Consider the following 16,743-nt stretch of genomic DNA (forward strand, 5'->3'; position numbering starts at 1 on the left):
ACTGGTGCTGTGGCACAGGGTCTCACAGGGGAAAAGGGACACAGAGCTGGGCTGAAACCAGAACCAGCTCCAAGCCTCGGGACATGCTGCAGCTCCCTCAGTGTGAGGGGAGATAAAGCACAGCAAAGGCAGGCCTCCGAGTGGTCACTGACACAGACACCTTGGGATCTGTTGGTTTTATTCCCTGTGATGGTATTTAGTAGCAGTTCTGCTGCACTGCTGTGGCCGAGCCCTTCACACAGCAGAGGTTTTCAGGGAGCTCCTGGGCACAGCACGTGCACAGCACAATCCTGCTGCCTCCGGCTGCAAATGGTCTGAGGAGGACGTGGGAGGAACAGAAGGGCATCAGTTTTCCTCCTAAAAGAACAAAAAACCAGCATTTAAGAAATAGAATATAAAATCCATTCCTGAGATGCAGCATACACTGTGCAGAATGTCAGCTGAGACAAAGGTGTCATGGCATGTACATCCCTGATTCCAACCTTACATCCCACTATTTGCACTTTGCCACTTTAAGTGCTGCTCCACTGATGGCCCATTAATTTGCCAACCTGCTCTCTGCAGATGGCAGTGCAGATTCACATTCCAAATCCAGCGTCGCAAATATCACCTCCTTGTGAAGCTGGACAGTTCCAGGGTTTGAGTCCACCTTGTTCAGCTTGTTCTTTCTGGCTGCACTTACCCTGTGCCATCCTGAACGCTCCAAGCCAGGAAATGTTTGCTAATTAACGGAAATAAAATATAAACGTGACAGATTTGAGCTCAGAATGATACCTGGGTTTATTTTATGTCACTTATACCTGGGTTTCACATGCTTTGATTTCGTACCAACCTGTACGCCTGCTCAGAAATCTTCTGTTTTCATGTAGTGCTCAGTGATGTTTCCCACTCTCCCATTTCAGCCATTTCTCTTGGAATTTATGTAATTTCCCAGTTCCTCGAAGTTCAGGGTCAGAACTGGTCCCTGCACATTTGTTGTGGTTTCCTTTGCACATCTGGGAGCTTTCTTTTTGCAATTAATTTGCCATCTAATTTCAGCTGTGTTCCAGGCCCCATGATCCTGTCCTAGTCTGTTCTTCTCCTGGTTGGAAAGATATTGCTGTTCCCTCTTCCTGGCTGTAATCTTGCACTGTATGTTGGAATAACATATCCCATGGCGTCTCCAGCTCAACCTCTGACCAGGATCTTGTCTGGTCCTTGGTTTCTCTGACTTGTGACCTCCCCACATCACAGTGGGAATGGGGAGATCCTTTCCCTGCAGCACTCAGTGTTTCATCCTGAAACACAGTGCAAGCACGAGAATTAAGTTTTAATCCCTGGACCTGTCATGGAGGAAGTGAAGAATGCAAAGAACATGTATTTGGGATTATATCAAAATCTTGCAGATTTTTCTATGTATCTTTTCCATTTGTCTGCTGCTGATAATATAGTCAATGGCTATTTGACAGGAGAATAGTAATAAAATGGCAAACTCTTATATTCATTAAGATAATCAAGAAGAAATAATGCAGTCAGCATTTATGGATTTTTTTTTGTACATCACAGAGAAGAAAAACTGATTTAATGGAATTAATTTTCTGTTACCATTACGAGGTTGTCATAAAAATGTGCAGAGGTTTGACAACATAAAGTTATAGTGGTTCTGGAAGGTGTTAACATTACCCAGGGAAGAATGGTTAGAAGTGGTGGTAACTGCAGAGGAGTGCAAGCAGCAGCATAAGAGCCCTTGTCAAGGGAGAAAACATGCAAAACTGCCTCAAAACCTGAGAACCTGCTGGTTCAACCCTGGTGTTACAGCCCAGGACGGGGCAGCCTCCTTGCTTGGTTTGCTGGTGAAATCCATAATACACATTTGATTTTCTTCTTCCCTTCAGACATTGCACTTTGCAAAGAAATTGCTGATTATTTGCTTCCTTTTTTTTACCTGCTGTGAAGATGGAAAGTTTAGGAGCCCCACATGTGGTATTTTTAGAACCAGTGTTGTATTGTTGCTGCCCTGGCACTTTTATCAGTTAAAGCAATAAAACATCTGAGTTGTTGTTCTAGTCAAGTATTTTGATCCCTTCAGAATCTGAAGCAGGTTTCTAAATGAAAGATAAATTTAACTATGTTTATTTTTCATGCCTAATTTAGCTCAAATATAAGAAGACAGTCTGATTTAATAATCTATTCAGCATTACAGAAAATTGGTGATTTTAAAGCCTCTAATTAAATATTCTAAGATCCTGTTTCCTTCCACTGCATCAGAATGAGCCTTTTTTTTATGTATTACAAGTTTCTGTTTTTTGCAAACATTCTGAACACAGAACTCAAATTATGCCAGACTTTTAGCATATCCTTAAAAACTGATTAACATACCCCATCTGTTGGTACGCTGAGCAACTGTCCAAATGAGCAACATTTCCATGGAGATTTGTAAAACTACAGTTAAAGCAGGAAAACAGCTCTGCCAGGGGAGTGCTGGGGTGTTTTATTTCAATATGATTGTTGCAGCTGGAGATTGTCTTGCAGAGTGACCACCACGTCCTCACTTCAGAGCGGTGTCTGTTCACATTTTGGGTCAGCAAAAATAGTTCCTTTCCCTTGCAGCACATTCCATGAGTGCCCAGGGGTGGTCATTTCCCAGGGAACAAGGAGTAGGACAATAGGAAACAGCCTCAAGCTGTGCCAGGGGAGGTTCAGGTTGGACAGCAGGAGGAATTTCTGCACAGAAAGGGTGGTCAGGCCTTGGCAGAGGCTGCCCAGGGAGGTTTGGAGTCCCCAGCCCTGGAGGTGTCCCAGGAAGGCCTGGCCGTGGCACTCAGTGCTCTGGGCTGGTTCAGAAGCATCTCTTTCCCATCTCTAATAAAGTGTAACTTTGGCTGCAGAAGCCAAATGAGGCCTGTTGACTTCCAAGGCAAATGTTTGCTGTACCTCTGAAGGGTGAGGGTGGCACTGGAGCAGCTGGAGGAGGAGATGAATGGAATCACTTCTGGGTTTTAGAGCTGAAATGGGGTTATGTTTATTTATGGCCACCTGAGGTTTGGAAATCTTTCTGAGAATAAGTGCTTTGGAGTGAGGTATCAGAATCAATCTCTTAGAACATGTTGCTTTATGAAAACAGACCGGGGAACATCTGGGATTGACTCACCAAATGCCAGCCCAAAGAGCAGACCTGTATCCAGGGAACTGGGATTGGCTTGAAGCTGCATCCCAGGCCGGGAGCAGGGAGCACATCTGTTCCTGGGAAGCAGCTGGGGAGGCACAGTGCAGAGTTTGGCATTTTGGAAAAAGGTGCTTTCTCTCGATAGCGTTTCACAGAAGAAAGTTTGTTTTCTCTTTTCATAGCAGCTCCAAGGGGTTGGTGGGATTCCTGAAACAGCAAATGACATTTCCAGCAGGGATAAAAGCCCAGATGTTGGCAGGAGCTCCCGTAGGTTATTGTGGATAATCACTGAAAAGGCAGGGCATTGATTGGGACTGCTTTTTGCAGGGAACTGTCCGTGTGGGAATGCAGAGTGAGTGGTGTGCTGGGAATGGCTTTGTGCTGAGCTTCCGAGAGGAGCTGACGGTTCAGAGCTCCTGGAGCTCCTGGGGATGCAAACCAGGCTGGGCATGCCCAGAGCAGAGGTGGGGGGATCCAAATGCCCCTTTTCCCTCGAGCAGCAGTGGTTGCAGGAAGGGGAAAGCACTGCTGTGGATTTCCCTGGAAAGGGATGAGCTCCTGAGGAGCAGAGCTGCAGCCAGGTTGCTGGAGCAGCTGCTGAAGGAGGCAGCCTGGGGAGCAAAATGTGAGGCAAAAAGAAGAATATCCTTGGAGATGGGGTTGTGTGGCCCCGGAGCGGGTGCAGGCAGCCTGTGGGCATTCCCTGCTCCTGGAGGGAAAGGTTCTGTGTGCTGGGTAGAAGCTCAGCTGGAGTGCAGACAAGTATTTTAACACAGTGGGTTGCGGTTCTGTTGTCTCACGTTGTGGTTTCACAAAACATTCACCCTCAATTACTGTTTCTTTGTTGCTGGGGAGCACAAGCAGAGGAGGAAAATAATAATTTAAATTTAACTCTGCTAAATATACATGAGATTTCCTGGGACAAAGAAAAGACTTCTGTAGCTTGAGGGGGTGTTGCTGTGCCAGATTTCAGAGGCTCTACTACAGCCAGTAACATTCTTAGAGCAGCTTAGTTGGAAGCATTTTTATAACATTTTTTTAGGCAACACAAATACAGCCACTGCCTCCAGGAGTGTATGGGGTTGCTCTGGAAGTCACACCAAATATATCTGTGTGGTGCTGATTGTTACTGGATTTATTTATGGGAATTAGAGAGAGTCCAGGATTACACAAGTTAAAGATCATGCCCTTAGAATGTAAAGAAAATGTACAAAAATGTATAAAAAGGTATTCCTGGCCTCTCTTGCCCCAGATGATTATGGTCACAGTACATATATTTAGATATTCCAAGGGTTTTCACTTTCCCCAGGATAATGAAGCCCTTCCTTAACTCTGGTTGCTGGAATTCTCTTGTAATAAAGACTCCAGCTGCCAAATGATGCCAGTTACAGTAGATTTAATTTAACTGCGTTTCATGGGTCAAACAGGTAGTAGACAATTCTGCAGTAAACATGTCCTATTAAAAAAATCTTCTGTCTGTTGCTTTGTGTTGTACTGAGGCACTTTCTGATAAATGGGTGTTGACTTCATGGAGCATCTTTTTTAAAAGCTTAATTTGATAATAGGAGTGCTGCTGAAATAATTGATTTCTGAAGTGGTTAGGATGGTGGCAGCTTTCTGTTTGTTGTTGCCTGCACTGAATTTGATAACAGCTTGAGGCCAACATTTTAAGGCATTTAAGTATCCCCAGCTTCATCAGGGAATCTACTGCTCCATATACCAAAAATCAACAGTTTTGCCATAAAATGTAAAGGTTCATGTAAAGGTTCACAGAACAAACTCTCACCCTGTCCTGGTTATGCTCTGGACTCACAGCTGGGAACTGATGTTTCTGCTTTAACATTAAATATCCCCAAACTCACATTGGAGTAACAAGTGGAAGCTCATCAGCTGCTGGGGACTCTGCTCCTTGAGGTGAAAGGTTTTCACGAGGGAGGGGGGGATGTTTTGGGGGTCAGAGCTCAGACCACTGAGCTGGTTGGGAAATGCCACTGCCCCCAGCCAGCCTTTCCTCAGAGCAGAGGTGCTCCATGGCTGAGTCCTCAGGGAAACCTGCAGGAGCTGAGAATATTCTGGACTTTACACCCTAAACCTCTTATTGTCAAGCTCAAGTTGAGGTTTTCCTGGCCCCCTCCCCAGATCCCTGTCTCCCAGGGGCTCTGTGCTGTGCCAGGGCAGTTTGACCAGGAGTTTTGAGAAGATTTTTCCGCTCCAGCTCCTGAACTCTGGTCTGACCAGCACCAGCTGCTTCCCACAGAGACGATTTAGGAGTTGAGTTTGATGTGGGTCTCTTTCACCTCAGGATGTTCTGTGGTCCCATGATCCGAGGTTTGGGTGCCCAGCTCTGTGCCCCAGCCTGGCATCCCAGCACTAGATGGTGCCCGGCACCGCCGTGCCACACATGAGGAAGGCAGATCCAATTCCACAGGCACTGGAGCGAGGAAGAGCCATAAAACTGCGCCGCAAACAATGCTCATCAATTCTGGCATAAGTACTGGGCTGCAATAAAATCAGCAATTAAGGCCAAATGCTTATTAAGGACTGGGAGATGCACGGAGAGCTCAGTGGGCCGTGAGTGGCGGGGCTGAGCCTGGCTGGTCCCTCTGCTTCCCCAGTGAGCACAAATGTTCCTCTGCTTCCCCAGTGAGCACAAAGGGCTGCTGCGATTTCCCACTCCGGGACACAGCTGGGAATTCCCAGGGAACAGCTCTCACATGAGAGTAATTTTCTGCAAGCAGGAGATGCTGGTTCCTGTACCTGAGTGCAGGAACACCCTTGTCTCAGTAGCCCATCTCCTTGTGCAGGCTGTGCTCCCTGGTTAGCCCACAGCTACGATTCTCCTGGTTTGGGTGGGCTTGGATTTTTTCCTGTAGACTAAGAAAGCTGTAAATTGAACATCAGAGACTGTTGGTGTCTGTTAAACCCTGACCTGAGCTGGAAACACGCTTTTGTATTCCCAAGTATATTTCAAGAACTCTTTCCTTTGTCCTAAACAAACAAACAAACAAAAATTAGTTATTATTGCAACACCTGGATTGAAAAGCACCCTTTATCATACTTGGGAATCTCCTGTGTTTGTTTCTTCCTTCACAGTGGAACCCCAGGATTTGAATGATAAACTCCTGGTCAGAATTTGGGCAGATTTCCTTTATTGCTCTAAGAGGAATTGGCATTTCAGAGTAGGAAAAGCAGCAGCTGATGGAGCTGAGGCCTAGGAGAGCTGTCCGTGTGCGTTGTGCATTAGCACAGTTTCAATCACATATGAAGTGTGCATTTCTAAATTGCTGTAGGTGTCAGTGAAGCAGCAGCCCTTGAACAGTGGGACATTTAGGGCCTCTCCCCACTCCCATTATGCTCCTTACATATACAGGAATCATCTTCCCTGGGACTTCTCTGGGAATGTTCCAGAGAGTGCTGAGAGCTCAGACAGCCTGTGCAGGGAAGAGGAGGGACGAAGGGACACCCTGGGCAGTCTCCCAGCTCACTGGCACACCTGGATCAGGGGGATGGTTTACAGAAGCCAGAAAACCTGGACATGCTGGGTCCTTGCTCAGTGGGACAGTGTGCGGGGTTAATGTGGACTTTAATGTGGACTGGGTGAATTCCCAAGTCTCTTCCAGGTCTTTGACCACAAATCACTGCAGTGACATCCTGGGCTCTGATCTTAAAGGGAGTGAAAGCAGACGTTGTGTAGATGTTCCCCCAAAGGCAAATGGAATATTGAGCCAGGATTAGGAAAAGCTGACATAGGACAGTAATGGGATACGTTTTCAAGAGGAAATGATTCCATTAAGTCCAGGGAAGTGCTTGTGTCCTTGGAAATCAGAGCTGGCCTGAAGTACTGTGTCCATCCAGGATGCACAAAAACTGAGCAGTCCTTGATGTGCTAAATTAGGTTACAAATAATTTAAATAAAATTTCCAGAGAAAATTCATGTTCCTTACCCCTCTGAGTGTGGTTCTCCCCGTTCTTGCCTTTGCTCCTCATCCTCTGCCGTGCTCCCACTACAGAATTTGTGTTGCTCTCTGAGTGCCAAATTGTTCCCTCCACTCAGTGGATTTTTTTTGATGTTCAGTCTAATTAAGGCCTCGGAGCCAAGACACGCAGAACAAGGGGGTCAATTGTGCTCCCACTTCCATGGTGTAAGCCCAGAGTAACTCCATGGAATGCACTGCAGGAAATTTCCATGAGCCTCACAGAGCTGCTCTGGGGGGGGCTGCCCAAACCTCCCAGAGCATCCCAAGGGCTCTGCAGACAATCCATTGCCACGGGGAGCTTCTCTCAGGGAGCTGTTCCACAGTGTGGGAACAAGCAAAGGAATACCTGGGATGCAGCCAGGCCTCAGTGCCGGGGTGTCCTGGGGAGCACTGCTGGGGGAGCTCCAGGAGAGGGAAAAGGGGGGGGTGGGCACAGGGGAACATCCTGAGTGGCCACAGCTGCTTTCCCTCTCTGGGAGATCATGGAGTCACAGAATCATAGAATCACTGAGGTTGGAAAAGCCCTCCCAGCCCATGGATCCCACCCTGTGCCCCATCCCCACCTTGTCCCCCAGCCCAGAGCACTGAGTGCCACGACCAGGCCTTCCTGGGACACCTCCAGGGCTGGGGACTCCAAACCTCCCTGGGCAGCCCCTGCCAATGCCCCACCACCCTTTCAATGAGGAAATTCCTCCTGATGTCCAACCTGATCCTCCCCTGGCACAGCTGGAGACCGTTCCCTCTCCTCCTGTCCCTTGTTCCCTGGAGCAGAGCCCGACCCCCTCCGGCTCCCCCTCCTGTCAGGGAGTTGCAGAGCCAGAAGCTCCCCCCTGAGCCTCCTTTTCTCCAGGCTGAGCCCCCCCAGCTCCCTCAGCTGCTCCTCCTGTGACCGAATGCTCTGTGCCAAATACCCCACCAACCTTCCCCCATGTCCTCCCACCTGCCCTGGCAGTACCTGTTGCACACACAGAACATTCCAGCACAGCAGCTGCTGACTGGGAGAGGCACGAGGAATTTCTTCCAAACTCAGCTTCTCTCTCCCTAGAAGTAGAGTGGGGCTGGTGCCTCTAACCACACTCCTCCTTCCTGCAGGGTGTGTTAGAAGTTCAGTTCTCGTTCCTCTGAGGAGGAATAGTGATGGACCTTCTCACAGCAGTTGGTTTCCTTTTCTGCCTTCTAAATGCTTTTTCCACTGGACAGCAGTTGGCATCAGGAGCATTCCTGGGGGAACAGAGAGATCAGGAAGAGGAGTGATTGTCAGGGCTGCTTCAGCAATGGGCCCAGTTTGATGAGATGGCTGCGACCCAGGCTGGAGGTTGAGTAGTGAAGTGATGCAAGTCAGGGAAGAGAAGAGAGGTCACGTAAATAACATCCCGGGAGTGTTTGCTGTGAGCCAGCAGAATGTGAGTCGGGAGACATCTGTCTTTGTCAGGGAGTCCTGCCCATCCATTCCTCCATGGATCAGCCGCACGTAAACTTAAGCTGCTTATGCAGCACAGAGTGACTGAGATGCCCTCAATGCCCTCATCTCATTCCTGCATCCAGTCTCCAGATCCCAGGGGAGTGCAAATTCCATCTGTGTTTGGGGTGTGACCACCCCTCATGCCTCTCCTTTCCTCTCCTCTGCAGGGCATTGGGTGGGACAGGACGGAGGGGCAGTGAAGTCCTGTCTGAGGGCACTTCTAGTGGAAGTTGTCCCAACCCAAACCAGTCTGGGATTCTGGGGTTCTGTGATCTGGGGTGGAAGCCTGTGGCCTTAGAGCCTCAGTGTCACTTCAGGTTGTCTGGACTTCTGCCCCAGGTGGCCAAGGGATTCACACATACATGTGTCCCCCAAGCCCTGCTCTGGCCTCCATGGGTGGCTCGTTGTCCTCACCAGCAGGGACAGTGCCAGCCAGGCTGCTTCAGGAATCTGCTCTGACCAGCAATTCTGTGTGTCCCCAGGTGCAGCCACAAATGCCACAATAAGGAAAAGAAGAAAACCTCTGCTTTGTCCTAATTTAAAATCAACCAAAGTGTGTAGGTTGTGAGATTCAGTTCATGTTTGTAAACTTTAGTAACAAATGTGTAACTTCATCTGTGTCCCTGTTTTATTTATTTCATTTAGAGTATCATTCATAATACCTCATCCTTTATTTTATAGCAACATTTATCGTCACATTGCAAGGGCCGGTCAGAATTAATCCATGATGCTTCCCTCTGATTCATTTTCAGATAGAAACCCTGGGAGATAATTTACATTAAATATGGTTGTTCTTTACCACCTTGGACCCATGTTCCTTGTCACCTTGCCTGATTGGCCAGCACAATTACTTCCCTTTGGTATGTAGTGCTGCCTCCAGGGCCACCTACGGGAAGATCCAAGGGCTGTTGGGTCCTCAGGGAGCTCCTCAAGGTCTGTACTGCTGTCATTTCCCGTACCAAACGTGTGCAAGGTCATTGCTGTGGGGCTGATTCAGGCTGGGCTCCCAGGACACTGCTTCCTGCTCCTGCAGAGCTCTGCAGCACCGGGCTGCACGTTAGGCACGTTCCAGCTTCAGTCTGGAACACCCATGTGAGCAAAACAGCCCATGGTCAGGACACTCCTCTTGTGCTTCATCCCAGCAATACAGGGAGAGCTTTGTGGGAACACTGTGTTTCCATGGGGAAGCATTTGGGATGGGGAAGGGCTGGAGTCAGCCTGCACACGTCTGTGCGTCCTTGGCTTCCCTGTTTTAGCTGGATTTCTGAGACCCCAATCACATGCACCCCCTTATTTAGCTGTTCTCTCTGGAGGAGCCCACGGCCAGTGCAGTCTGAAAGTGCTTCTTGCTGATTGCTCTCCCTTCCCAGCTGCATTTTAGCAGAACAGCAGGTCAGCCAGGGAGACCTCCCAGCCTCTCAACTGCTGTGTCCTCAGAGCACCGCTTTTCCAAGCCCCCTCACCCTCACAGGGAGTTCTCTCCTTGCTCAGCACCACACACAGCAACATCCCATTCTCATCACCTGAGCGCCTTCAACAGATTCTCAGACTCAACAAGTTAATTAGATTAAAGTGTTTAAAAAAAATCACTTTCACAGCGAGACATGAGCAGAAAGCAAGATGCTTCTCCTCATCTGAGAGAGCGAGAGCCATGTATTATATCAGTTAATTGGTTCAACTAAAACCTGGGTAATTCAGTTACTCCAGAGTGAGTGGGATTTAATAACAAGCCCTTCAGCGGATAGCAGCCCAGTGCTCGGGGTGTGTGAGGCTGTGCAGGCAGGGCTCTGTGCAGGCAGGGCACTGTGTGATGCTGTACAGGGCCCTCTGTGGTGCTGCAGGTGGCTTCAGCCAAAAACCAGCCACCAAGGGCATGATCCCGCCTGGATAAATGGAGGAGCAAACAGCAGGCACCCAGAGAGGAGTAATTATTCCTGGGGACCTTTCCACAAAGGTCATCCTCAGATGGTTTTAGTGCAGCCTCTCAAGCCTGTGCCTCAAGACTGTCTCTGTTACAGTGATCTACATTCTTAGCCCAGTTTTCCCCAGAATGAAGTGTTTCAGTCACACCATGGGGATGTCTGTACAGCTCCCTCCCAGAGCCTTTGTGCCTCCTGGAGTGTGCAGGGCTGGAAAACCCGGATCCCAACCCCCAGAAATGGGTGATGGTTGTGACACAGGCACAGGGTAGTTGTCCCATGGAGCTGAAGGGTGAGGGAGGACTGGGGACCCATCAGAAGGTGTGTGCAGGAGCAGGACACATCACTTTGGAAATCAGGTGTCTTTGCTTCTGCTGTTCACTGAATTGCTGTTCTCCCTCCTCAAAGAGACACTCTCAGCTGTTTATTTAGAGATATTTTTGCATGTAGGTAGGACTGTCCCTGTAACGCAGGGATTTCAGCCTTTCTGAGCCTGAATGCTGCCTCCCAGCTTCCCACACCCCCCTGTGCTGGGACCTGCTGTGCTCTGAGCCCGGGTCAGGCCATGGGCACCTCCCCTGATGGAGAACCACAGCTTGGTCCTGGCTGTGCCCTGCGCCCCATGAGCCACCCCACAGCCCCCCACAGCCCCCTCGTGCCCTCCCAGCTGTACCCTCACCTCAGGTGAAGGGCACTGTGAATCCCTTTCTCCTCCCCAGCAGGTTTTTAATTCCTTTCTCTCCAGGGCTGGATTGGATTGCAGGGAGCCCTCGGGTGCGGGGTCGGGTGGCTCTGACCTTGCCTTGTTTGCTGAAAATGAGCTCCCAAGGTGTCCCAGCACCCCGGGCTCAGAGGAGCTGGGCTCTCTGCTGGGTGAAACACTGCTGACAGATTTATTGCTCTGCCCTGCAAGGCTTTTATTCTGCCCACTGCACATTGTTCTTTCGGTGTCTTTGTGCCAAGTTTGATCTTGGGGCCTCTCTTTAATTTGGGCCAGATAGTCAAATTCCTGGTAGAAGTTCTGAGTTACACCAACCAATTTAGATTTGTGTGTGATTTCAAAGCAAAAGTGAGTTGTTCCACAGTGCTTGGGAGGACTGTTTATTCAGATGTACAAAAAGATTAATTTTTAACACTAAACAATCAACTTCTTGTTTATCAGTTTTCTATGGAGAAAAAATAAGGCAATTGCCCCCCCACCCCACCCCTTACATTAACACAAAATCCAGCATCTACAAGACTGGAAAATGCTTTGAAATGTAGTATTGTGGGGGGAGGGTGTTAACAAATTGGTTTTGAGATATTTCAATATTTTTCAAAATTTAATACTACTGAAGTTTGCTTTTAAAAACATTTACCCCAAAGACAGTGGGGGAATAGGACAGAATGGGAATAGGCTCCTGAGATACCCCCAAAGTGGTATCAAGCACATGAGATTAGGCAGAAAAAGGTTGTGATTTCTCAGTGGGGACCTTTCCATCCCCTGAGTTACAGTCGCAGTGCAGTTGTGTTCATCTCACAAGTGAATCCTCACCTTCAGTTCCCACCCATGGGACAGCTAAAGCTTAATAATTACTGGCTGCAAACATTAGTGAGGACTGAAACTGGATGATCTTTGAGGCCCCTTCCAACCCAAACCACTCCAGGTTCATTCCACACATGACTGTGACACGCAGGGATGGGTGGATTTGGGTTTATTTTCCTTCTTCCCTGTTTTGTCCCGGTTCAGAGTAAGGTGAAGGCTCTTGGGGAGGGCTCTGTCCCTCCACCCCGTTCCCCTGGGAGGGTCAGTGTGCAGAGCAGCTGAGCAGGTCCCTTGGCTCACACTCAGCTCCTGGATTGCCGGGCAGCAGGAACAGCAGTGCTGGCTGAGCCACAGCTCCCAGCCACAGTTCCTCCCAGTAGGACTGAAGTGCTTCCCTCTGTCTAGACTGTTTCATGTCCTTTTCAGTGCCTTTTTTGTGCTGGGAGTTTTATGGCAGCAGCCTGGGAGCACAATTCCCTTGCCCTGGAGAAACAGCCATCAAGACAAGAGAAGTGTTGAGGTTGTTTATGCTCTCATGCAATGTTGGACCCACACAGGACAACTCCTGCTTTTCTTAATGGCATCTGTCTTATGCAGAGTTCATGTAAATATCCCGAAAGCTTTTATGTCTAGCTGCTGGGGAATCCACTGGAAGTAGATCCACTCATTTTCCTTCTGCAGCTCTGGAACACAGAATCAGAAGAGTTAAGTTCTTTGCCTGGTAGAGGACATGCTAGAAACTGCTGGTTCAAAAAGATTAGGCACAGTAATTAAAGCATAATTGCTATTAATAGTTGCCTTCCTAATCAGACTTATCTCTCTATTGCTCCTTACCTCAGAGGATTTTTCCTTCTTTGTGTTTTTCTGGAGACGCGGTTGCTCACCCCAAGGAACCAAGCTGCTTTTAGCACTGTGTCTTACTCTCTCATCCCTTTCCAACCCGCTTTCCAGCAGTGCAGTGGTTTGGGTGACTCTTCCCTCGGTGTTTCTGTGGTTCACCTGGCTGGAGGGGTCTGCTCTGACCAAAGCATTCCCACTGTGGGAGCCAGAGCAGGATCTGCTGCTGCCTGATGCACTTGTGTCTCCTGCCAGCAAGGCTGGAGGGAGGACAGCTTGGGATCTGCAAATTCCAGCCCTCGACACAGTGTTTGGGGAGACTTTAGAGCCCAGCACAGCCCTGTCTGGTGCCAGCTGTGTTCTCTGGACTGTGCTGGCTGAGGACAGGGTCGGGTGTGCTCAGTCAGTCCTTTCTCTGCATCACTTTGTGCAAAGAGAACACATTTTCTTTGTCTTGCTTTTATCTCTCCTGCACACTGGCTCTGCCCTCCTCCTCTGTGCTTCCCCGCTTTCTGTCATTCCCGTCTCTGCTTGCTTCCTTTCCCTTTTTTCTTCTCCAATATTCATATTGCCCCCGAGTGCAGCCGTGCAGCTACAGGAGAAATCCCCAAACAATCTGCCAGCCCTTTGAAGAAGGGTTGTGTTCTTCCATGTCAGCTTAATTACTGTGTCCCACTGAGGACGCCCAGGCCTTCTGGGAGGGCAGAGCAGAGGCAGCTCTGAGCGCTGGATCCAGGCTGGGGCTGTGCCCGGGGCACTGCAGGGCTCCCGTGGGACACTGCCTGTCACCCGCCCTCCTGTCACCCTGGCTGTGCCTCCAGCATCCTATTGTGTCGTGTTTGTGATGGGTTGGGTGCTCACAGATCTGTCCTTCCAGCGCTGAGCTCTTCACCTGTGATCTGGAGAAGTGCTGACCAGAGTGCTCAGCGATAAGCACCTTATTTAGTGCTTGGCTGAACTGGGTCAGAGATGGCTGTGCCTGGCAGGAACAGGCCTGCCCTGCACAGCCCTCGGGGGACACCAAAGGAACAGGCCCTGGGAACAAGTCCTGCCTGGGTGAGCTCCCTGCACCCCTGCAATCCTGGCTCTGCCTCTCTTACCTGGCCACTGCCAGTATGGACAAACTGGACTTTTCAGAGCTTGAGGTTTGTGGGAAAATTTGTGTTTTTCACAGCTGAACACCTTTCCTGTCTAAACACTGTGAATTCCTGGAAATAGCATAAACTTGTTGTTAATGGGTCCGACCCTGTGAGAAACTGAGCTCACTTCATTCCCACTGACTTCCTTGCCAAGAGAATATATTCATTTATATTCATATAAAATAGAGTAAATATAAAATAATATACAACATTAATAATATAAAATTAATATATTGATTTATATGAGACATTGAACATATAATATATTAATAAATATTCATATATTAATTTTGCTTTCACAGCCTACCATCACGTCCGTCCTTGTTATGAGGGCTTGCTTTAGTGATGGAGAGAGGCAAGGGAAGGGATACACAGGGCTTGGGCCAGGCTTAGCTCACTCCCCATCCCAGCCAGGCCAAACCAGAGCATCCCCTGCCCCTCTGGAAGCAGAGCCCACAGCCCTTCTGGTGCCTCAGGAGAGAACCTGCAGCTCTGTTACCAGTGAGCTGGAAATCTCAGTTGTTTGTTAAGGGCAGTGTTTTGGGCTGGCCTGTGGACGCTGTGTGCATCAGCCCAGCGTGTTTCTGGAGCAGACAGGGTCACATCAGCTCCATGCTCTTACAGAAATAGCTCCCAGATGGAACCATTGTGTCACAGCACATTTAGGAAATTTGGCAGAATTGCAGGGGGTGTGGGGTTTGTGTGCATGAGGGCAGATCTGTGCTCCAGCTCCTCTCTGACCTGCCTGCTCTGTCCCAGCCTCGTGGGCTCCGTGTCCTTGCATGGTTTGGGGACGAGACAGAGTCAGGGCCCGAGTTCTCCTCTGCTGGCACAGACAGGGCATGGAAACAGAGCCAAGGCATTTGAAGCCTCCCAAACACATGAAGAAGGGTGTTCAGCAGCCAGCATCTCCTCAGCCAGCCACTTGGAAGTCCACAGAAATACAGAATTCCAGCTGGGCACCAGCAATATCCATCAGAGAACCTGGTGGTGGAGCAGCATCACCTCCAGTGCTGGGTGGGCACAGAGCTCCCGTGTGCTGCACCCCCAGGGAGGGTCAGCCCAACTTCTGTCACCACAGAGACCCACTCGTGTGGGGCTCTGGCAGGGGTCAAACATCCACTGGGCAGTTCCCTGTCCACACACAGAACTCCTGCAGAAGCACATCAGTCTGCTCTACTGCTTACCTGGGATTTCCAATCTCAAGGGAAAAATGAGAACAAACTTAATTCCCCCTTCGCAACTACCTGACATTTTTTCATGGCCTTCTAATGCTGGTAGATGGTGTTAAAAAATCCAAGCATGAATGAGAGCAGGTCTGGTAAATGCCTTCATTCCCTCAGCTGATGGGCACCAAACATCTCTCATTGTCTGTTTCTGTTAGATTGGAGTTACTGGTTTGGTGCACAGGTTCTCTCAGAGCTGTCCTGAGCCATGGGCAGGACGTGTCCCCTGTGTCCCTCCCTGGTGTCAGCCCCGTTGGGCAGGATGAGGCTCAGCAGTGACAACTGCCTTCCTCTGCAGTGGGATTTTGGCCATGACAAGACATCCAGGGAGTTCATTGCTCTCCTAGATGTCAAACCTGACAACCCTCTAAAAGTGGGGAAAAATAATCCTAAGCCTTCGCAAAGAGCTTTCATTTTTCAGAAAAAGAAAAAAGCCACACAGGAAAAAGGGCATCTCAGGCTTTTCCTGGCCGTGTGCGTTCCCAGCCCCGGATCACATGGTGAGTGATGAGCAGTGACACATCACAGCTCCGCTCCATCCCGTGGCACAGGAGGCAGCCTCTGAGGGGGGGTTAATCATAAAACTGAGTTAGGAAAGGTTTTTCTCCCCATGGGAGTGAATAACCCAGCTGGCAGAGTCTTGGGGAGTGGTTTCCAGTGGGGATCCCTGGAGCCCTCTCATGGGTCACCAGACGGGTTTCCAGCTCACCAGAGCTCATCCCAGCGTGCACAGTGAGAGGCAAAGGCCAGAGCTGGTGGGGACACCACGCCCTGAGCTCTGCCACCAGCCAGGGGCAACTTTGTTGGGCGTGGCAGGAGCAGAGCAGGTCCCTGGCGTGGTGGGCTCTGTCCCGGGGGCTGGGTGCTCGTGTTCCTGCCTCCCAGCTTTTGTCAGAGAACAGGGGTGAGGCTGGGTCGCTCCAAACCCCAGGAGATGTTGGTCTCCATGTCTTGCCTTGCTTTGGAAGGAACAGATGTAACCTATTTGTTGGATGTCTGAAGGGCATTAGGAAAAGGTCAGTGGTTAGAATATGGATGACGTGCTCCAAAAGTGCATTAAAATAGCACAGTTCATTAAACTATGAGGAGCAGAATGTTTGGAGTTAAGGGGGAATTGCCTTTATAACCCCCTCCATGGCCCATTTTGTGTGGAGGAACTTGAAATAGTTTGATACAGGTTTGAGTGGGGATTTTTTGGCCTTGTTATAAAATATTCACACTGTAGTTAAGGGGACTGAAGTCAGCACTTGCAGTCTGCTCCTGTGACTGACGAGTGTCCATGCCCTGTCTCTATTCCTCTTTTTTCCAATACACAGGCAATGGTGGAGCAAACACCACCAGTGACAAGCAGAGTCTGTCAGCACATCTTCAGAGCCCTGTCTTTGGGAAGCCATCCTTGGAAAGAACAGATTGTCTTCAACAATTTGTCTTCAACAGATTGTCCTTAGCCGCCTGAAGGAGAGAGGAGTGGATTTGCTTCTCCAGCTCCAGACTGGAAACTGTGCCCCTGAGC

The sequence above is a fragment of the Neopelma chrysocephalum genome, unplaced genomic scaffold (assembly GCF_003984885.1).
Source record: "Neopelma chrysocephalum unplaced genomic scaffold, ASM398488v2 Primary Assembly neopelma1_75, whole genome shotgun sequence".
Lineage (NCBI taxonomy): Eukaryota > Metazoa > Chordata > Aves > Passeriformes > Pipridae > Neopelma > Neopelma chrysocephalum.